We start from the raw sequence: 24,923 nt of genomic DNA on the forward strand, positions 1-24,923 counted from the left end.
AAAAAACTCTGAGCAACCCACCTAGCCACTTAAAAGCAAAATCCTTCAGCCTCTCTTCCTTGGAAACCTGGTGGAAACAGTGCCGCAGCTGTCACCCATTCCCTACGAAAATCACTGCCTTTGTCTGAAGTAGTAAAGCTGAGATACTGCACTCAAGAACTCACTACCAAGCAGTGAGCAATCTCCTCTCTACAAACATCATGGACTCAACTCAGGAGCCCTTTATCCTTTACCCTCTTCCTCCACCCTCTAAGGTAGATGGAGGTAGTAACCAGATGTGCTTTATTCAATCTATGGTTTCTGCCAATAGCCACATTAGAGAAATGAAGCTGCTCTTGTTGGTTCAAAAACGGACCCCATACATAGAGTGCAAAGAGAGACTGAAGAAAGAGGCAAACCACTCCAGACTGGTATGTGGCAGGTTTAATAAGCATGGGAAGTTACATATGAGGTTTGTCTTGGGTGGCTGTGAGACAAATAGACTTCTGAACCTGCCCACCAGAATCTTAAAAGTTTATTTGGAGGCCTTTACTGGATTCAGTCACATGTACTTTCCAGATGGTCTCCATCATACATTGCTCTCTGAAGGCTGTGTCCTTGAAAACAGCTCCAGCTGTGGGAAAGGTGGTCAGAAGGTACATGGAAAGGGCAGGGGAGGGGTTGAGGAGCTCTGATTGGTGGGTCCAGCTCATGAGTCAGCTGAAGTCACATCCTCTCATTGATGACCTCCAATAGCTCTTTGTTTCATTTTTGAAGCTCAAAGATCAATCTTTACCTAAGCCTTTATTAAGGACCTGTATGTGTTAATAAGCCAGGCCTGTTGACATTTTATATCTATTTAAAAGACCATGGTGATGTGTCCTTCCATGGACTGTGATCACATGTAACCATAGGTCCACAGTTTCTGCTCTGGAGAAAATAATAAATAGAAACAGTGCAGAATCCCAACTTTAGATGAGCAGCTGCCTTCAGATGTGGCTGACAGAGGACAAGGTCAATAAGCAGGCTAGTCCACTCTCATCCATCCTCTTAAGAAAGAAGCAACCGCAGCTCAGGATCTCTAGAATTTCTAGACAGGTGAAGAAAGCCACATTCTGTCAGGGGGCATGAATAGTGAACTTAATATCTAGATATCACTTGATATTTAATTTGTCAGGGAAAATTTATTGAAATAATTTTGCCCAATTCTTGTTGGTCAGTGTTGTATCAGTTATTTTGTGTTGAATGAAAGAAACACCTGGAAACTTAACAACTTAAAAAGATAACCATTACTTCTGTCAGGTTCTCTAGGTCAAAGCAAGTCATAGACAAGCCCAGATTCACAGAACTGAGATGCAGGTTCCATCTCTTGAATAGGAGGTTCTATAAAATATGTTAGTCATTTGTTTTGTAATTTTTCTTAGATGTTCTGAATTTCATTAATTTTGCAGTTAAAACAATTAAATGAGGTGTTTTTCAAAGTAAGAAAATATCCTTAATTTTGGCAGGAGCTATGAAATTTATAATATAGATTTGCACAATGTTTATAAATGATTCTATTTGAAGAGCAGGCATAGACAATTGTATTTTATAAAGTGCCAAGCCCAGGAAAAAGTTACTGCTTCTAGGAAAATTGACTGCAAGCCTTTTTTCTACTTATTTCTTTTTCTTCCTTTGTTCTTTCCACTCAAATTCTTGATACTTGGATGTCCTCAGGTGGTAGAACAGAAGTAGTATTTTTTTAAATAACATTGAATAAATATTTTACTATATCCTCTTACACAGTTTCCTGTAATATTAATCTATAGGTTTATTTACTTTTATTGGAAATTATGATTCCTTTAATGTGCCCAGGATCTTTTAAAGAGTATTTTTGGTTCATATTCAGATAACAGATGCTCTGAGGCTATGTAAACTACCTAACTTTCTCTCTGCCATGACAACAATTATAAGCACTTTGCTTACGGCTTATTTCCATAGATTTTAATATATAAAAATTCTAAATTATATCATTTTATATTTGGTGTCTGTGTATTTGCAAACATACTATTCACATGGAGATTTTGCTTATAAGCTTAAAAATGACAAAAATATTTGTATAAAATTATAGATTTAGGAGTCGTATAAAGTTTGCTATTCTATGATCATATATATATTACATATTTTTCTCTTAAAAAGATAAGATATATTCACAAATGTACTATAAGACTGTAGATCTAAGAATAAAGGCTTATGCCACAAAGAAACAAAGCACAGTATGAAAAAGGACATGAAGAAGGGACATAAGAAATTTTGAAGCCATTAAGTAAGAAAGGACAATAGAAAAGAGGATGAGGAGGAGAATGATATAGAGTAGTTTAAAAAAATTACAAAAAAGCAATGTATATGTTTTCTTTCCTCTTTTTCATAATTTTATGTGCTTTTACTGTTTTCAGAGTAAGCCACACAGTAAAAGAAACCCACATTCTACTGCTGAATACTCAAGCATGCTTTGAAAGAAGCCATGGTTTAAACTGTGTGGGACAGCAGAATAATTCGGTGGACCTGAGCTCAGATCTAGTCCTACCCCGACATTTGCCATCTGAAATGAGCTAGGGAAGCCTCCCTGAAACTCATTTTCTTCAACAGGCAATTGAACATGATAATAGTTCCCTGTTAGTGTCAATGTAAATTTTGAATTTTTTTTTAACACAATCTTTTTTTGAGGTGAGTGGGGGCCAAGGTAATTTGGTCTGTTTGTTTGTTTGTATAATGGAGGTCCGGGATTGAACGTAGGACCTCGTGCATGCTAGGCATGCACTCTACCACTGAACTCTAACCTCCTCCTCAAATCTGAATTCTTGAAAAATTAAAATATGTGCAGAAAAGTGTAATAGTCCAATAAATGGTAGATAATTTACAAATATACACCAATATATTTTTGAGGAACCACTTTCTATTCTGTTTCTGTTATACAAGAAATTTTTATATTTGTAGTAATTAAAATATATGCAGATACTTGAGAAGTCAACCTCTCAACTTTTGCTCAACCTTTAAGTAAACACGTCTAGACTGTTTAAAACTTCAGGGATGTCAAAAAATTTCAGTTGCATCTTGCTGATATTTATGTTTTTTGACAAAATCAAGGGTTTAAAAAATGTTAGTGTAAAGTTGATTCACCAATACTTAAATACTTAAAAAGTGCTTTTTTCCTCTTGTTCATCTGGACTGGAACTCAAAGCTTTCACAATTCAGTTCTCACATTGATTCCTTTGGACATCTTTCAGTACATGGTGTCCTATCTCTGTGTCTAGACAACTTTTTCATAAGACAAAAGATGTTGGAGTAGTGTGTGTGTGTGTGTAAATTTTTTAAGAAATTATCTAATAGATAATATCACTGCCTTAGAGAAAATGCTCCACTGAAGATCAATTGAAATTAGAAGAATACCTAAGACTTTTTCATGGCCAAATTGAGCCCATATTATTCCTTCACATCCACCCCATAAAACTTGTCATGGTTTTCTTCAATCCCACTAACATTTTCTCATCTTTTCCTCTCTTTCTCTCTCTCTCTCCCTCTTCCTTCCTTCCCTTTCTTCTTCAATTCTTTGGAAACTTCAAGCCACTATCCTCTTTGGAAATTAAGCCTGACATTCTCTTCTCCCAATATCCTGTTGTGGCTGAGTGTCCATTTGTCACACCCCAGCTTGAAATGTAACTCCCTAAGAGAAGACATTCAGAACACTAGCTCTAAAATAGCCATGAAAACATCCTCACTCTATACCTCTGCCGCCTTATTTCTTCTTTACTTTTTTATGTTTTGCATTCTGAAATTACTTTACTTATTTTTTTTCATTTAGAATGTCTCTCTCCCAGTTAGAATATAAGTTCTTGGAATGCAAAAATTCCACAGCCCTTTAGTATAGAGAAAATATGTGATGAATACATAGTATATATATTTGAATGACTAACCTTTTGAATCAATAGATGTATGAATATGTTAATAAGGGCTGGAGAGGGGACAGGGAGACACACATTGACTTACTCCATTCATAATTATTTCCTAAAGAATGGGTGAGTGGTTTATCTCCTGGAACACATGTAAGTCAGTGTTACACTCCTATGTGTGTGTGGGGAGGAAGTTTATTATGACATCACTGAGTGGCTCACTTGAATCTCCTTTTATCCTGAAAATGTTTAGATATATCTGCTGTGCTACACACAGAAAAAGTGATAGAGAAAATTGCCCACCACTTGGTTTATTCCCTTCCAAGTCCATTATATTTTTCAATTTAAATATGAGAGATAATGAATACACTGGGTGCATTCCAGATGTGTTTTTAAGGCAGTCAACTGTAAATGTGATATGACCTGAGGTTGAAAAAAGAAAACTGTGTGCAGAGGCATCAGTGAATTTCAGTGCCATCACTGAGCAGAAGTAGCAAGAAGGATTTTGAAAGCAGGGAATGCAGCTTGTTCCTAGGGGCATTCTAAGTTTTAGGCAGTTTCTGCTTTTTTTCTCTTCCAAAAATATTAAATGATCTTACCAATGTTATTCATCTTTCTTACAGTAATTTTATTTTACGTATTTACCATGGCTGATTCTACTAGAACCTGAGTTAACCTATCACAAGGAAATCATTCTGAACAGAGACACAGTATATTATCACAAGGTATGGGTAAAAGCAGTTTCTGAAAAAAACTATCTATCTTACTCAGGAAACAACTTAAAGGAAAATTGGATTAATTCTCTTCAGGAAGCAGAAAGTGTTTGTTTATTTAGTTATCTGCTTAGACATCAGGCATATAATCAAATTATAGATAGATATGCACGTATATGTATATAAAGTCCTGCTCTTCTTTTCTTCAAATTTCCTAGACTTTCTATGAAGTCTTTTCTATTAGCTTCATTACATTCAACCTTTTATTCATTTATCTATAAGTAAAGTTGTATTATAAAATTACCAAATGCCAGGCACTAATCTATAGTAGTGAATTCACAGGTCCCTAGCCTCACAGAGTTTACACTGTATTGGAAATTAGCTGGCATTTAAGAGCACTCCTGATACTCCAGCAGTCTTAGTTCTTTGGTGGGCATTATGTTAATATCATTTCTCATTCAAAGGACAAGGAGATGAAGTCTCAGAGCATGCAAATCACTTCTTCAAGATCATCAAACTAGTAAGCATTAAATATGAGATTTAACCCCATCCAGTTTGCCCATGCCCACAAGTCCAGCTGCCATGCTATTTCACCTTTTTAACACATATTCTTCTAATACGTATTATCTATGCTATTCACATGTTTCCTTGAGTTTTTAAGTAAATTTAATATTTTAATGGTGAAAATAGAAAACAACACAGAAATTTGGAAAATGGAGAAAATATTCATATTGACACCATGTTATAACTATTGTTCTCTAAATATTCTCATGTTTCAACCTGTTAACACTTGGAATCATAGTTCATGAGCAATTTCACCTCCTGTCTTTTCCATTTTATTATAATGTTTCTATTATGTTACATGCAAATCACATACATTTTGTTATAATGTTTCCACAATGCTACACAGAGTTCATAATCATTATTTTTAGAGGCCACTTAAATGTCTATTGAGTTGATATAGCATAATATAATTAATACTCTCATTGGTAGCTATTTTACTTCACTGGAGGGAAGAACCTCATGAATTTATCACATAAAAAATGTCTTTAGAATTTCAATTCAACTTAAATTGAACATGTGCAATTGTTTGACAACTTTATGGTAGCTAGCTTTCCAGGTACTGATATGTCTCCAAAAATGCACTTCAACAAATATTTCTTGTAGCCTAACATTCACCACTCCCTGTGATAGGTCTTAAGGATGTTTAATTGGTGGGAAACAGTCTCTAAACTGAAGAAGCTTCTAAATCAGTCACAGGTGACAGAAATCCAAAACAGTATGAGCTAGAACATATAAAAATGCAGCAAGTCTAGTAATGTGGTGTTGATGAAAATGGATGTGATAGCAAGGGCTTTGGAAAAGGTGATATTTACACAGAAATCTGAAAGGGTGGTAGAAATTGGTTGCTTAGGATGAGCCTGCTCATGCTACTATAACAAGATACCACAGACTGGGTGGCTTAAACAACAGGCACACTTATTTCCATACCATTCTGGAGGCTCACAGTCTGATATCTAGTTGCCAACAGGTTGGTCTCTGGGAGACCTCTCTTTCTGCCTTGTAGATGATGATCTGCTCTCTGTGTCTTCATATGTCCCCTTTTTAGTATGTACATGGAGAGAGAACCGGTATCTTTTCCTCTTTTAATAAAGACAGAAATCCTGTGGGATTAGGGTCCTACCCTAATGACTTAATTTAACTAATTACCTCATAAGTGTCCTATGTATGGCCACAATCACATTGGGGATTAGGACATCATATGACATAATATGAATTTTAGAAAGACACAATTCAGTCCACAACAGATAAGCAGAAGGGTGGAGATGAGAAATGAGTTAAATCCTGAGGAAGGGAAGGGATAGATGGATAGATAGGTAGGTAAATTTCATCAATAATACATTTAGAAAATTGTTTTAAAAACTTATGATGGGGAGAGAAGAAACTAGTAAAATAACTGCATACTATCTTAGAGGAGATTAAATTGAAATTTCCAGCAAAATTAACAATCACAGTTTGAACAGGTCACTTAAAACAAGACAGGAAATCAATTATTTAATAGCATTTTTAGTTTATAGATTTGCTTCTAGTTAGGGTCAAGTATGAATAATTAACTTCCTTGATTACAAAATAATTCTGAATAATCTGCCCATATTTTTAAAGATAATATGAAAACTATAATCATAAAATGTGAGAGAAAAAAATATATAGAGAGATGAAAGTGTGTTGTTAACAAGAAATAAGTACCTCCAACAGAGGTCTCTAAAGAAACTAAACTAGACTTTGTCAGGGCAGGAGACAGGAATAAGATTATAGGCTCAGATTCTTCTTTTGACCAATATTTGGACAAACTTGATCAGATTGATAAAGATGAAAAGATGACACCTGCCTTAAACTTATTATCTAATAATAATGTACAAATATTTTCAAAGGCTGTCTGTATTTCAATATATGAAATCTCTCTCTGTATTATGGGAGTTAGAGTTCAAAAAATCTTCCTTTGTGGACTCACAATATATGTTAATATGACAGCTAAATTTTTTACATATTTTTAGAAAATGAAAATGATTTATTAAATACAATTTTAATAATTTGATTTATAAAAGAGCTGGAGGTGGCAACCCACAATTAATTAATCTATTGTGAATTATGAAAATATTAATCAGCTTGATGTAAACATCTGTGGTTCACAGAAATGGCCTGGAATTATTTATCAGTGTAATTTCTCCTTTCTGCCTCACCTAACTCCACTTAATGACTGGGACTCTCATGTCTATGTCATTACATAGGGAATAGAATATGTGCCAAAACATACAGCTCAGGGTTTAAAAGTTAAATTGCATGAATATTTATCAATACACTGTCTAGTATACAAAGATTCTAAAATACCTCAATGATTGAGATTTAGCATTCAACTTGACAGAGTGAGAAAATGTTCGCTTTAAATTTAAAACAAAATAACTACCATTTCTTAATCTGTTAGACTGTACTAACAGCTTAACCTCCCCTATTTAATTTAACTGTTCAAAACAATTTTATTTAAAAAATACTGAAGATTGCATGGAAATGCAAACTGATGGTAAGTTATAAAGCCAGAATTTGAAATCAAGTATATCTGATTCAAGATGCCATGCTCATTTTTCTCATCTGCAAAATTGAAAAAATATATACCATGTCCTCCTTAACTCACATTATATTGAGGTTCAAATGTAAGAGTGAGAATATTGTAAATTGTGACATCAAAATAGTTGTACAATTATTTATTCAGCTATGGGTGATGGTGGCTAGTACAAGCTAATAACAACTTAAAACACATATATATGTGTATAGTTGAGTTAGAATGAAGTTCTTCAGTGGATTAACAGGAATTACTGAAAACTAGTTTTCTGGTTGTTAAGTTCATCAAGTCATTGAAGAAGAAATGTTTGAAAAGTCCTTTAAATCACATAAAGAAGGTAGATGTTTGATCCAATTCCAAATCAATATCCCTTCCTCCTTTAAAAATATATGTCTATTTCCCAGCTCACCTTACAAATTTTTTCCAAACCTTTCAAATCTCTATGGCATTCTTCTCTGGTGTTTCTATATAAAGCTTCCTGAATGTCTGTTTTATATTGTTCTAGTACTTATCCAAATATTCATTTTTAATTAACATTTCCTATCTGTATTTCCTAAGGCTGTTATGTAACTGTGTCTATGATACCAGAGAGATTACGGACTTTGCTTCAGTAAGTCACAAAACCCTTCAACTAATTATCCTGCAATTATTAATGCACAATGAAGAAGTAAGTTCTTAATATTTGCTTGCAGTTGACAAGTATTATGACAATGCAATTTTCTGAAAAGTTTACCAGCTCACTGGGAGTGTTTAACAACCTGGGGCCTGACATAATGGACCATATTGCATTCATATCTAACATCATGAGGCCCACTATAATATAAATGATGAAACTAAGCAAATAGCTAAACTGATAGAGACTTTATGCATGGATAAATGTCTTTGAAAAATGTTTATTGGTGTATTTGTACCTCCAGTATGTCTGAAAAACGTAGGTAATAATGTACCTTCTGGAACAGCACTGAATATATATATGTATATGTGTGTATATAAATATATATATGTATATGTGTATATATATATATGTGTGTATGTATATATATATATATATATATATATATATATATATATGTGTGTGTGTGTGTGTATGTGAATACATTTATTTAGTTTCACATCCACACACCCACAAGCAAACATACAAAATATCCATTATATATATTTGTAAACTTATATAGAGGACTTCCTTTTTTATGTGTGAACTATGCACGTGGTATCTTATATTTAAAACACATTTTGCGTATAAGAAAGACTGCATTACATATATCCATATGTAGAAGCCTAAGCGATTGTTGACCTTTTTTTTAAATAGGACTATTACTCCATGATCTCTTATTTCTAAATCCAGAACTCTCTTCCCTACTGTCCTATGAAGGGGAAAGTGCAGTGTGTGTTGGAGAGCAGAAGTCGATGAGAGGCCTTTGTAAATCAAAGAATGAAAACTCATCATTTTGTCCTTAGATATGTGACATACAGTTTAACCACATTCATCAAAGGAAAAACATTCAGGAAAAACTTTAAGTCCCCTAGTTCCATTTGTTAAAGGTGATATAAGTTGATCTTTTTTATTGCTTTATGCTTTTTTTTTTTTGAAATATGAATTTTCCTCATGGAAGAAGTTTGCCCTGCCTTGGAAAACAGCTTGCCATCAAACATGTTCACAAGATATTTACAAGCTTGATGCATTAAAGGGAAGAATTTTTGTATACAAGTCTTCGCAAATTTTCTTGGATGAAATGCAAGAAGGGTTTGATTTGTATGAGATTCTACTTGATGGCAAACAGGGCAGAGCTATCACATGGTTCCCAGGAGGCTTACACCCAACAGCATGAAAACTTGGAAGTCTGCCTGTATTACCTTATGTGATGACTGCAGAGCTCAATCGCATTTAAGATTTAATATCATTGGCAAGATGCCTCCAGCAGCCACTGAATAATATGGAGTAAAAATGTCTTAATCTCCAAAAGATTGCTACCTTGTGAAGTAAATTACTCTAGTTACATTAACAAGTTAACTAGGTACAAGGTGAGAATATAAAATCTTAGAACTAAACTCTGGTTCATATATATTCAAAAGGTAGCAGAATAAAAGCAATGTATAGACTAAGAAGGAGCAGGGAGAAATTTGTAATGTTTGGACACCAAAGATGTCTGAAATTTATGAGAAAGAAGTATCAACCTAGTTTAAAAAGCTGGGTCTCCTTTGGCTCTAATACTAAGCTTGTCATTTATAAGAAGTGTGATCTTGGACAAGTAACTTAAATTCTTATTATCTGTTTTCTTGATTGTAAAATTGTATTAATAGTGAAACCTAGCTCATGGAATTATCGGGGAGGCTTTAAAGGATAAAATACTTTAAATTATTAGAACATCTAGACTTTTATACTATAGTTTTATGTTATTATCATTATCAAAGTCATTAAAATTAGGAATTAAAAGTGATCATTTTCTTTACTTTTCTATGTGTAACTTCTATTGTTACCACGATTTCTTTATTTCTTAATGCCTACATTCAGTTCAAGCCCTAAAGAGAAAAGACTGAAATTTTTCTATTATTTTAAAGGGTTAATAATACATTCTTTAGAATGGAACAAAGTCTCTTATCCTTTATCTTAAAATGACCCACTAAAATAGTAACCTGTGAGTTACAGAGAATTTGGTAAATCTAAAAACTCACAGTGCTATTTATTTTAATAACATTAAATGAAGATGAATGCAAAGATTCTTTAATCTGGAAATAAAGATGAGAGATGCATCAGTACATATTTGGTGATTGAAGCCAAAAAATTAGTAATTTTGGACATTAGGAAACTTAAATCCTAGGATATTATTTAAGAACGTACAACTGCTAGACTGGCACTAAAACACAACCACTGGTGTGGAGGCTACCAATTGTAAAGCTAGTATTCATAAACACTAAGGACTTCTCTCACAATACTTTGATATTTTTTCCCCAAAGTGTGACCAAGGATAGAGCATTTATCGAGACTTAATTGTGATAAGTATCAGGATTATGTGTTTGTCTGAAATCCATCAGTGAAACATAATGAAATAATCTATAACCACTGATTTAATATTTCCCCTGTTATTTGATTGTAAATATGGGGAGTGGAGAATAAAGTTTAATAAAATTTCAATCACATACATGCAATAGCATTCAATCTCTATATCCCAAACAAGTGGTTCAAAACAGAATGTCATATATCAAATCACTGATATGCTCATCCAGGACAATGACATTAGCATTTGTCATCTTGTCACTCGTAAAATCCGTGAAGACCTCAAGAGGCAGATATATCCATTTTCCTGCCCCCAAAGGCCTGTCTCAGATAGGTTGATTTAAATTCTCATGTATTTAGAATCAATTGGAGTCTTTTCAATAAAACTAAAATTATATAGCAGTTTTAGAAAGAATTTTGCTACCAGAGGAAACACAGCAGTAATGAGAGAGAGAAAAAAAAATAAAATATAACCCTTGCATTTACTTGGCATTAGTTTTTGCTATTTAGATTCTGCTTTCAAAGGATGTCCGTGATAATTATTTTTCTTTATTTTCCTTCAGATTGGCTCTTCATTTGACAATGACTGTGTAAGCTCTATGTTTTGAATATGCACCTGATTGACAACAGCAAAAGAGGAAGAAATGGTCACTTAACTTGAAACTCCACAGGAAATCAGGACACTCATATAAAGATGATTTTAAGAGCTGAATATATGTTATTCTGTTTGAAAATCATTGTACTGAGAGAATTTTAATAATAATATTTTAATTACTGTGCGATGAGAAGGAAGTCTGCATTTATGGTATTTGTACAATATTCACTTTGATTTCATGTCTTTAAAAATATATTTTCTACAGTAACATATTTGGTTCATTGACAGTCATTTATACTACTCATTAGATGATAATACATGAATGAAATTGTAGTTAAATGCATAAAATATCACTACATGAAGCAAAAATTCTAAAACAAATGTATTAAAGCTGTCTGCCATTCTGTCTGATACTCCAGTTGATCTCTGATATTTAGGTTACCATTACAACATGAAATTTGTGTACTACTTAGCATTTAAGAATTTATTTTAATTTTTATCCTTATTTGATTTTTTAATATATTAAATGATAATTTCTCACATATTTGTTATATATCAAAATAATAAAACATTTGAGCACCTTAAAATGTTCTAATAAGTTATTATAAATGTTATTTTAAGAAATTATATAGTTACTGTTTATGAAGTTACAATAAATTATATAATTAATAAAAATATATAGGTATATTGTTTTCTGACAAATTATTAAAATACTATAATAAAGGACACAAAAAATTATAGCAAATGCTTTGCCCTTATGGAATACTTCTTTATTCCTAATAATACAAATAATTCTAAGAATTAACAGCAGCCCTGATATTTAATAATTTAGTCCATACACACACATGCAGACACACATACACTCACACACTAACACAAAAAATCTTATACTGGCCAATGTTAAGGGCTTCTTCTTAAGAAGACAGTGCCATATCTAACACTTGTTTTGTTGTTTTGGTGGTTGAAACTCTCCCAGTAGGGACTTTGCTTTATTCGTAACCCTCTTTTCCCAAAATGCCATCAAAAGGAAGTGATTGATTCAACTGTGGCTAAAGAGCTTATGAGTGGTTTGTTCACAACTTATTTCTAAATGTTTTTTTCATTTTGTGAAGGTCAATGGAAGTCAGCAGTTATGATACTTAAAAATCTAAAAAGCATTAAGTGCACCACCACATAGTAGGTCCAGAAATGTTCCCATGCGTGTTTATCAGCTTTACTTATACAAAAACCTACAGCAAAACTCCAAAAAAGGACTCCATATATTCACCTCCTGCTCCTGGGAAGGCGGTGGGGATATTCAGCCTGAGAGGACAATCATATTAAAATAAAAGGTAAAGAAATGGAGCACAACCTTATACAAGGCCAAAAATAATATAGACCTTGTTTAGAACTATTACCTATTAAAGGACGTGTGAAAAGCAAGAACAACTACAAATAAACAAACACCCTTTGATCCCAACAGCCTGTCTTTCCTTCCCACTTCTCTGTTAAAAACCACAAATAAACTTAATAAGGATATCAGTGTTTTCAGATGACACCTTAAACTCAGGAAATGACCAATATTCAGCCCAATTGGCTTAGTTTGTCAGGGATTGTCTTCAAAGAGAACATAAGAGAAAATACTTGGTGTTTCAGGGAACATTATTTCTTCCTGATGAAAAGGGAGAGTTGTAAGAAAGATCTCCTCTACACACTCCTTCCTTGCTGCTTTCAGATGTTGTTAACTGAGGATGTGATACTGAAACCCCAGCACCATCTGATGAATAGAGGAGTAGCCCAAATACTCAGCAGAATGCTTGAAAAGGATTCCATCATTCCATCACTGGAGCACCCTTTGTGAGATTCTCTTTTTCTAGAATCTCTATTAAAGGAAAGCATACAAGTGCCTACAGTAAAAGCCAAAATTATTCAGATTTTCTGCAACTTGAAGACAACACATCCTCACAGAATCAGATGCCCACTTGGAAATCAGATTCAGGATTACACATATTTGTTGATTTTCTCCATTCTCTTATTCCACCAGGAATCAGTTTTGGTTAATTTGTGAAACCAGAAAGAATTTGGAGCCATAGGAAATATACAAATTATGATGGCTATAGTATCTGCTTGCCCTCATTTTGTCCACTTGTAATTTTATCTGGTACCCTTCTTTTCTCTATTTCACTTAATTTTACTGCTTCATTTTCATGTGCTTTAACCTATCAAATGACATCAATTCATATTACCATATTTGGTTGGGCAAGATAAGAAATTATTACCCATGCTAATCCAAATAGCATAACATTCAACTATCAGTGAGCACACATGTATAGCATATAATTTTGTGCCTTATGTTTATCTTTGCAATTATGCTCTGTTTACCATGATATTAAAATTACTTTGATGCCTTCTACTGGTGCCAATTGAGGACAGAAAGAGGAAAAAGATAGAAAACATTCAGGAAAAAGTCAGAGCATACCACAAAAGTGCAACAAATTAGAAAGCTAGAAGGTTAATAGTAACTACTTAATCCAGTTCCATTAATAAGAAACCTAAGATGAGAGACACAAAGCAGTATCAATCCCTTGTGGTGGTATTGTCAAGAAATGAATCCGGGTTCCTATTTACTGACATGGTCCTCTCTTAATTGCATTACATGGCATGCTTTCAAATGGAGCATCTTGGATGTCACATGATTTGCCCTGTTGATAAGCCAAGGCAAGGTAGCCTTACCTATGTAAAATATTAAATGAAGGATGGATGCAGAAATGAGCTAACAAAAGAATGAGGCTAAAAGAACAATTTAATTTAATTCAAAACAGTACAGATAGATTTTCTTTTTAATCCTCTCTTCTCCCAATTCCCTGTTTGAATATTTCTTCTGGGCATTATCTTATTTAATTATAATTATTTGTTGATGTCTTCTTGCATCTGTATGTATATTTTTTAACTCTGGTTTTTCTATTCATGTATAGGCCAGGCATTTTTTCTAGGATCTAGGAAGATTGTGTAAATAAACTGACAAATTGCCCCTTCTCATGTATCTTTCACTCTAATGTGAGAAATAAATAATAACAAATAAATATATAACCTAACATTGGGTATTTTCCATGTGCCAGGCACTGTTTTAAGCCCCTTAGATAAAGTAACATTATCACTATCAAGGCTCTAATATTAGCCTCATTTTTAGGGTTATGGAAACCAGAGCACAGAGTGGTAAGGTAAAATTGCTCAAGGTCACATAACTACTAAGAAGTAAAACCCAGAAAATATGGCTCCAAAAAGTCTGTACTCCTAACCACTATGCTATGACAGTTCTCCATGGAAGAAGAGTTCTGAAAACAAATTAGAGTGTAACTTGTTAAGAGAAAATAGAATTAATGTGTGAAAGGTGATAGAGTTTTTATTTAAGGAAGTAGATGCATGCACCCCAATGTTCATAGCAGCAATATATACAACAGCCAAGACATGGAAGCAACCTAAATGTCCATTGATAGATGACTGGATAAAGAAGTTGTGGTATATTTATACAATTGAATGCTACTCAGTGATTAAAAAAAAAAAAGAATAAAATAATACCATTTGCAGCAACATGGATGGATCTGGAGATTGTCATTCTAAGTAAAGTAAGCCAGAAAGAGAAAGAAAAATACCATATGATATTACTCATATGAGGGATCTAAAAAAAAAAGAAAAGAAAAGAAAAAGGAAAAAGAGGGCACTAATGGACTCATCTACAAAACAGAAACAGATTCTCAGACATAGTAAACAAACTTATGATTACTGGGGGAAATGGGTTAGGAAGGGATAAATTTGGAAGTCTGAGATTTGCAAATGTTAACAATTATATATAAAAATAGATTAAAAACATATTTCTTTTATATAGCACAAGGAAGTATATTCAATATTTTGCAATAACTTTTAATGGAAAAGTATATGAAAATGAATATAAGTATGTATATATGCATGACTGGGACATGATGCTGTACACCAGAAACTGATACATTGTAACTGACTGTATTTCAATTAAAAAATGAAATAAAATAAAAAAAAATAGCAGAGCCTCAATGAGAAGATAAGGGAGTTAGCCAAGTAACTAGATGAGAAAAACTTCAAATGGGTCTGCAAAGGTAAAGCCTTACTGTGGGATGTGCTTCCTGTGTTCAGGGCATAATCAAGAAAACACCTTGGATGATCTGCAGATGGTGGATGGGTCAACAGAGTGAGAAATGACCAGATCATGTCAGACTTTTGATTGCAGTTTGTTTTTTTATGAGTAATGAAAATATTTTGAGGAACTCTGAGCAACTAAGTAGCACATTCAGATGAAAAGGATTAGTTAGCCTGGGAAATAGCATATAGGCACTAAAAGTGAAAGAAGAATCAATAAATATTTGAGCTTTAACAGCAGAGGTGGTGAAAGGCGGTCAGTTTTTTTTTTTTTTTTTTTTTTTTAACATTTGTATCACAATTTCCTGGACACTGGATATGAGGGGAGGAAATAGCCTAGAGTTAATTCTGACTTCAAGATTTTTGACCTTAGCCCACAGGTAAATGACAGTGCCAGGTACTGTAGTTGGGAAGCCTAGGAGAGAAGCAGATTTGAGGGTAGGGTAAACATGCAATTTGTGAATCTGTAACTTTGAGACATCTGTTTTTCCTACATTGCTTTGTGTGGTAGCCTCTGGTACATAGCAGAGACCAAATTTTACATTTCATTTAATCTACTGAAGTTAAACTTAAATTTAAAGCTGCTACTCAACTCACTGAAAAATTTTCCTTGTATTTGGATCAGTTTAGGTTGTGACTGTACTTTCTGAGCTGCAAATTTTATAAAATCCAATTACAGATCAAGTAATTGTTGAAAATCTAGTATCTGAATTGGGATATCTTTTAAGTGTAAAATACATGCTAGTTTTCAAAAATTTGAGTTGAGTACCCCATAAAATATATTGTCTTCCATTAATTGGAGATATTGAGATTGGAGATACACATTTTGAAAGTATCAGTAAAAACACAGTGTTGCAGCTTTGGAACTTAATCATTTGATTAAAGAGTGTGGTTAGCAAGGAGTAACATCTTCCCATGGGTTGACAATGTGATCATGGTGAGCACCTGGCTTCTTCAGAGGAGGTCTGGTTTGCTTATTTGTGTTCAGGAGTTGGAGGATGGGTGGGGAAGGAAGAGAGAGGAAGGAGAGCTTTTATCCTCTTTGTTTTCATACAATCTTAGAAAAATAGCTAGATGCTTAGATTTCAGTCCTATTCACTCACCACTTTCAGTACATCTAGACCAATTTTGGCAAGATAAAACTAACCCTCAAATCATTTAGCTAATTTTAAAAAATTTTCCCAGAAAATTAGTGATTAATTAAGATTAGGATTTAAATACATTTCAATGTATAATTCAGCAATGATGCCATTATCCTCAGGGTGACCAGATGCCCAGGTTTTCACAAGTCTGCTCTAGTTAGAAGCATCTTGTTTGTTTTAATTATCAACAGTGCTCCTTTTCACCCTAAACTGTTTCCTGATTCAGATGATATATTATATATTCACCCAAATTATTCTACTGTTTTTCTTTAGTCTGATGAATCAAGGGGTTTTTTTTGTTAGTTTATTTCATCTGGTTTTCTGTTTTTGCCTTTATTTTGTTTTTTGGTTTTGTGCTTTACTTTGTTTAATTTCATATTTTTATTTTATATTTCCTAATACCTGTCTTATTGTTTTCTGTTCATCTCCACCACATTACTTTATATCAGATCAGCATCAATTCTTACTTGGATTATGCAATCAGACTCTTAACTAGTGTTCCTGCCTCCTCATCTCATTACTCTAATCCTATCAACACTGCAGGACTGATCTTTCTAAACTACTATAAAGGAAGTAAATGTGAAGGATTCAGAATGGCAGAAAAGGAAGAGATTGACAAAAGAAAGACAGAATTGGAGGTGAGACCAGCCTCACAATGTGCTGACATTTAAATTTGACCTTGATAAAGAGACAGATATTTCCCCATGGGGGTAAAAAATGAAAAGAAAAGGCAGAGACTCTGATAAAGAAGAAAAGAAGGTAAAACCAGGAGAAGGTTGTAGACCTCCCTGACATAGGACTGTTCAGTTTATGCTTTCCTGCTACAAAGCTCTTAAACATTTTTTTAATCTCTTCTCAGAAAACATTTTTTGCAGAATAATGTTTATTTTTTACATAAAGGCATACTGAATGCACTGTAAAATGTGATAATTCAACAATATGATTCCAAACAAAAACACACCCAAAAATGAAAAGAGGTTTCTAGTGACAAATTGTCTAGCTTGTACAATGTCACATGGGGCATCTTTGAGTCACCTGCCATGTTTTGATGGACCCCAAGCAATTTACATTCCTCTACCTCTGCCAATCAAGACAAGTAAAAATGTAGCATTTTCTGCAACTCCTCTATCTGTTTTGCATATGCAATATTTCCAAATATTTTAAAATTCTCTCTAATATAGACTTTATCTTTTCCTAAGCAAATTTTCTGTGTTGTAACAGTATTTAAGGACTGCTTGTTTGTTTGCCAGAATAAATGGCACACTAAAAGACTGGAAACATAAACAAAGAATAATGTAACTTTCTAAGAATGATCCCTTTGCTGCTTTTATCTACCAACCACAAGTCATTTATTCTTTTTTTAGTGAGGCCAGCACACATTCAGTAGAATACATGTTATGGAAATAATTTTCTAATTAATAATTTGGTGTTTTAAATAATTACTTTTAGGACCAGAGATTCTTAGCATGTTAAAATGCTAAATGTAGCCAGTTCTTCCAAAAATACACACCTGGCTCATGGCATCATTGAGGTCACTTTCACTAGGGCATGATTGTAATGAGGTAGGCATAGTAATTGGGAATTGGGAAATCAGAACAAGAATCTTAATTATGCTAAGAATATCCCCAGAATAGGGACTTTCTTTTATTTACTGCTGTGTTCTAGCATCTAGATCAAAGCCTGAATTTTATTAGCACTAAATAAACACTGATGAATGAACTCAAGGATACCAAGCACAGCAGTTCTTCAGTTTTCTCATCTGATGTTAAAGGGTCATATCAAAGAATACTGACGTTTCTGTTGCATCCTATATTCTATAGTTTAGCTAACAAAACAGTGTTAAATGTTATTTTTGTTGCCTATTATTTTCCCTATATCATTCTTCCTTCCTTCCTTCCTTTCCTTTCCTTCCTTTTCTTCTCTTTGATTATTTCTCTTTTTTCCTCTCCATCTTTGTCTTTTTTCTTTTTTTTTTCTTTCTTATTAACACCTTAAAGATAGTAGCACTGAATCTTTTCAAGTTTAAATAGCATGAGTGATCTTTGCTTAGAAGCAGATGATATGCAGTGGTCCAGAAAAAAGGAAACAAGGAGCCCTTCTCTGCCTTTCAGAGAATGCACAGAACATAGGAAACACTTCTTTTCACATAGAAAAGGAAAAGCTGTCAGCCCTGAGACACAGGGAGTTGCTGAGATACAGGTAGAAATGACTGATTATTAACTCAATTTTTGGCCTATCTCTCCTCCCTGGAGAACAGGGGATGAGGCTGAAAGTTCCAAACTTCTGATAATGGCTTGGTCTTTCTGGTGACCAGCTCTGATGCTGAAGGTATCCAAAATCCCACCAAGAATTTACTCATTAGAACAAAAGATATTCTCATCATCCAGGAAGTTACAAGAGATTTAGAAGCTCTGTGTCAGAAATTGGCAGCAAAGACCAAATATATATCCTATGTTTCACATATATTCATATATTCAAGATAAGGAAATATATTTAATAATTAAAATAATATGCCTTAAATGAGCATTTTACCTATATTGTAATATCAATTGCCATAATCACTCATTTGAAAAGTACTATTTTAATCCTTAGTTTTACAGATAAGGAAACTAAAGCATAAAGGCTTTAAGTTACTTGATTATATCTAGAACATACCTGAGCCAGAATTCCAATCCACGCAGTTTACTCTAGAGTTTACTATTTTAAACATTTGTACATTTATGTAGTGATAGCTGCAATTGTTTGGGTAAAATAATTATGAAATATTTTAAATAAGATTCTTTAGATAAGTGGCTTTTCATGGTTCTACTGCACATCATTATATAGTGATATCTGAGTTTACCATATTGAATGGAAACTAATAATATTGTTTTTTAAAATCATAAGTAGAAGGTTTGCCGGAAGTGTTAATAATTTCCTGAAAGTGATATAACACTTGAGTAAAGAAATTGTTTTGATCTATGTGATATATTTATTACTTTACAAGAAAGAACAATTCTGAGAATATCAGAGAGTGACTATTTAACTTGGATATACCACAAAAACATAAGTGAGTTTGTAGATTGAAACAAATTTATCTCTGGGAGACTCATTAAAATAATTTGTTATCTTTTCCTCTTAAGGAATTATATGAATAGCAATAATTACATATCCTATAGTACTACCATCAATGACAGTTCTTTTTTTCTATAAAGTAATTTAAGATAAAACAGCTGATCAAAATGTTCATATTAATGCAAAATATTTTTAATGTATTAATGTCCATATGCATAAAATAGAAACGCTCACATGGTATCATGTAAAGGGTAAAACATATTGAAATCGGATGTGTTTTCCCCCCCACAAGATTAGTCTCCTACATTTCTAATGAAATCATCAAGACATATAAAATAAGTAAAATTTTCTATCAGCAAAATAGATTAAAATTTACTCACAGATTTGACATTTGAAAAATTATTCCCAGACAAAAAGAAGTAAAGCCAGCTTCAAAAATTTGCCAACCAAAAAATCTGTAAAGCAGAATTGAACACATAGGGATCAAAGAATGACCACATTCATGGCCTCCAGTATCACACTACATGAGAAAGCTTATTATTCTTTTTCAGATTTATTAAGAAAATTCTCACTTCTGTAGGAATCCCTGCTGGGTGCAGAAAAAAATTCATCCATTCAGGACACAAATCTCATTGAAATTCTTAGTCTAGCCCAGTCTTTCATATGCTTATTTGGCTGTGCAAGGCACTATGGGATAATTTTCATGAGTTTTTGATAATGCAGGCCACTGGGCTATAAATCCCAGCTTGTGGACTTTGTTCTAGATACATTCAATGACTTTGTCTTCAGAAAAACAAATTTTTACAGCAGGATGAATTTACCCACCTTGGCTACATCAGTATACAGCAACTTCCTTCCTGTTCATCAGCCATTAGCCTCATCTGAGGGCTGGAAAAATCAAACGCCCTCAGGATGGCAGAGAAGAAAGATGAGAAGAACTGGGTATTTGTTGATGTCACTGCATGTCAACAAATACAGTTTCATGATGTCCTGCCTCTAAATGTCTTGTATTCAAATAATATACATACAGTTAAATGCAAATTGTTTTGGAGTCTTCTGTTATTTGAAATCTAACAATATGTACCGGCCTGTTGTGCTTGATACTCTAGAAATTTTCCTGATGGACTTTATTGCCTTACAACATTGTTTCTGGGATGTAGAAGGTTTGTATCTAACACTTGAATTTTATAAACTATGGCCTAAGGCTTAAAATCTGTACCTTAATGTATTCTAACTTTTATTTTCAAACAGCAAAATTTGCAGTACTGAGATATGCTCCTCTAATTTTTGTACCTTCTTTATTTATTAAATACTTAGTGAAAGGAGCAAAACAAGCTGAGTTAGTGATTTTCATGTTACACGTTGCAACATCAAGTAAAATATTCACTTGCAGCTTAGACTAATCATGAAAAAAAATCCAAGTTTCCTTGGATAAAATATAATTCTTGCCATTCAGTGGTCAGAGATAAATTTATTATGGTTATTTATGTTGTTATGTTTTATTTTATCTAAACAATCTTTCAATCCCCCAAATGTGAGGTTTTTTGCTTGTATTTTTTCTGCAATCTGACACCTATAGGTGAGAGAGAAAAGCCCTACACTCATTTCTTTCTTTATACACATTCTCTGAAAGCATTCTCAAATATATATCATGTCTCTAAAGAAAAGCAAAGTACATCCTCTGAAATTATCCTGGTTCCCTCACCAGACACATCTTCAGCATCGTGTTGATGGGCCTTTTCAGATTGTCAGCGTCAGTGATTTTATGCTTGCACTGTAGGGAAAACTGAATATGTAGTTAGATGATGCAACCAACCTATATACTTTAGCTTGACCATGATAATTTCAGTTAGACTTCATCAAACTATACGCACTTGGTTTTGTTCGTCTAAAGCTAAAGAATAACAAAGAAATACAATATTGAATATCTTTGTAGGACAATTTTTTTTTCAGGAAAATATATGTGCTTCTTCTTCTTCTTTTGCCTTTTACAGCAGAGCCTCTAAATACTCCACAAACAATATAAACAAATGAAACCAATGGATTTGTCAATATCTGAAATGTTGTCATAAGGAGAAGCCAAGAACTTAGATATATTGGGAAAGTCTTTAAAAACATGAGGAAAACAGATTAAACGGAGACACACATCTTGAATAATCCTTTATAATAAGAGAAAAAAAAAAGAAAAAAAAAGACTCTAGAGGGAATGCATGGAACTATTGTGTATTCATTTTAAAGGTTCTATTTGTTGGTTCTGTACTTAAGACTCACTCCCTAGAATTCTAACTAGAGCACTCAGTTTTTCTTTTGTGAAATGGCATTCCCATTCCACTCTCTCCTTGAGTTCAATGGGAATGATTAATCTTAAGCTCCATGAAGGACTCCTATTCTCCTAGCCACAGAATTCAGTTCTGAGATGACCACAAGACCTAATCCAGGTCATGTGACATTGAGAACACTTAGCTAAGGCAGTAAGGAAAGGAGCTTTGTCTAACTCCTTGAGAACAACAGAATATTGGACTGGTTGGAGTAGCATAAGGATTTTAGGAACTCCTTTATATATTTTACTCATCAGATGAGCTGTCCTAATGGTGAAAGTGACTCACAGAGGAAAAAAGTGCCCAAAACATCACAGAATACACAGAAATAAAGCAAAATTTCTGAGGATGTGTGAATGTGGAAATTAACATTCAAAAGAATCCAGGGCTCTTTTTAAGGTTTTCTGCTCTGTGATCTAAACACTTACCTTTTTATTTAAATGAGTATATATACATTTATTTACATATACTTCATATATTGAATATATTATGTATATAGTTATATTTAACTATAAAACTCTTAAATTTTTCAAAGACCAAGTTCAAAATTGAGACTACCAATAAGCCTTAGAAGTAAGTGAAACAATACTGAATTCAGATTTCTAATCACTTAATAATGAAGAAATAACATTGCAATATCATTTATTCTAAAAATTGTACATAGTATAGTATACATATATTTTTATTTATTTTAAATTTTGTTTATATATATATAAACAATCAAATATTTCAAGAAGGCAATTTTGCTGAGCATTTAATATGTCTCAAACATTGTTCTAAATATTTTCATATATTAAATCATGTAATCTTTAAAACAACACCATGAATTATATTTCTTTTTTATCTTGATATTATAGGAAAACACATCCAAGATATTGGGCATCAGCATCTAGGAAATTAACATTTATTTATTATATAAATAATAGGTTGATTGTGAAAAGAGATTGTAGGAGGTAAAGTATAAAACTAGTGTATCACAGGTTAAGATTTAAGTTTTACCCATTAGGTTAGAATAGCTCTATTTTTGTTTTTCCTCTCACTATTGCAGACTTGTAGTACAAGAATTAAGTACATATTTCCCCATTCTACTTTCTACATGCTTTCAATATCCCCAGTTCCCCCAACAGAGATATTCTAATGCTTTGGGCATGAATAATTGAATATATGTGTCTACACACATATGTTGGATATATATGTATCCTTTTAAGTATAATGCATTTTTCTTGCATATCTTCATTGTTTACATGCATAAATGTGATTGAGAAATGATAATACAATGACATTTTATTTTTCTTCTTGTTTGTGCTCAACTTCATGTTTTAAGATCCATCAAAATGCTCTGAGGGCCTCTAGTTTATACATATTTGTTTTGCTACCTATTATGGCATCATATGTATTACACATATCCTACATTTACATTGTTATTTTTAGTAATCAGTAACAAGGATGGTTCCAATTGTTTGCTTCCACATAGAATGCTGTAATAAACGTCTTGAAAATATACACTAAAGGACATATCATGTACAGAGGCCCCTCTTTCCTTTGCTTATCAGTGAGCTTTGTCCTCTTCACATTTGGTCTCTACTCTTTTTTATTATGTTGATATAAACTTGTATAGTGTAGATGTGAAATATTTTTTAGATACTAATTTTGCAAATACCTTCATTTCTCTATTATCTCAGCTTATTTTTCAGTTGTGCCTTTGATTGAACAACAATATTAAATTTGCCAAAACTGAACCAGAATTTTTAATTTTTGGCCTTGTATATGTGCTTTCAAATGCTTTATTAAAATCCCTTACTGAACACAATGGTGAATATAGTTTCCTTGGTTTTATTCTATTACCTTTACAATTTTACTATTCCCATATAGTTCTTTGTGTATATTGATATGTAGAGATCCAAAGTTATAATCTTTCTCCATGATTCAGTTTTTCAAATACCTTCCGTTAAACAAGCTGCACTTTGTCCAATTTTTGTGATACTTTTATCACAGAATAGATTCATTCATATGTGTCTTATTTCTATTTTAAAAATTTCCAATTTATTCCAAGAAGCTGATTTGTTTACTGTGATGTTTATACTACATTGTTTTGTTTCTTTAAAATATGACATCTTCTCAGGTAGGAAAAGTCTTCCAGGTCATTTTTTTTTTTAAATGATTGAACTATCATTAAATAGATGCTCTTGTGTATGTATGTTGAGTATTTACTAAAAATAATTTGTCAGGAATTATAATTTAAACTTCATGGAAGTTATGATGTTTTGGGTAGTGATAGTGGGTGACCTGGTCTTATTGTCAATCTTAAGAAAATATGGAATGAGCAAATGCAAATTACAATATATAAAATAGATGAGCAATAAGGATTTACTGTATAACATGGGGAATTTTACCTAATGTCTTGTAATAACATATACTGGAATACAATCTGCAAAAATACTGAATCACTATGCTGCATACCTGAAACTAATACCAAAAAAACCCATATAAAATTTTCTAGTACATTTAACTTTTACAGAAAGTTATATATCATTTACATACTTAAAATAGCTACCCTCTGTTCATTGCATTAATAGGATAATATACTTTAAGTACTTTCATGTATCTATTTAAATATAAACAAATATAAACACTTGCTGAAGTTGGTGTCCCAATAGGGTAGAATAGATTTGGACTACCACATAGAGCCTTATTCCTACAGATATCTTTTATTATTATTTGGCATGGCAGCCCCCTGTAAACCCAAATTCAACAGCTGCTTTTTATTTGATAAGAGTCAGCATGTAGAGTGGAAATTTTTACCCCAGGACACGTGTTAAAAACCATCAGCCATAATTGTTTAGTACCACAACTGCTTGAGCCAATAACAACACCTGGAGCAAATGGGAAGATGACCAAAAGACTTAAAAGGAAAAATTGGAAAATAGGACC

General features: G+C 32.9%; 1 long non-coding RNA gene across 1 annotated transcript; it reads left to right on the top strand.

The window, feature by feature from the left end:
• Positions 1-4,547: 4,547 nt before the first annotated feature.
• LOC141575466 (uncharacterized) lies at positions 4,548-11,903 on the top strand. Its single transcript, XR_012503063.1, has 3 exons — positions 4,548-4,633; positions 8,298-8,406; positions 11,298-11,903. It is a non-coding gene; the product is annotated as an uncharacterized LOC141575466 (long non-coding RNA).
• Positions 11,904-24,923: the final 13,020 nt, after the last annotated feature.

The sequence above is a fragment of the Camelus bactrianus genome, chromosome 3 (genome assembly GCF_048773025.1).
Source record: "Camelus bactrianus isolate YW-2024 breed Bactrian camel chromosome 3, ASM4877302v1, whole genome shotgun sequence".
Lineage (NCBI taxonomy): Eukaryota > Metazoa > Chordata > Mammalia > Artiodactyla > Camelidae > Camelus > Camelus bactrianus.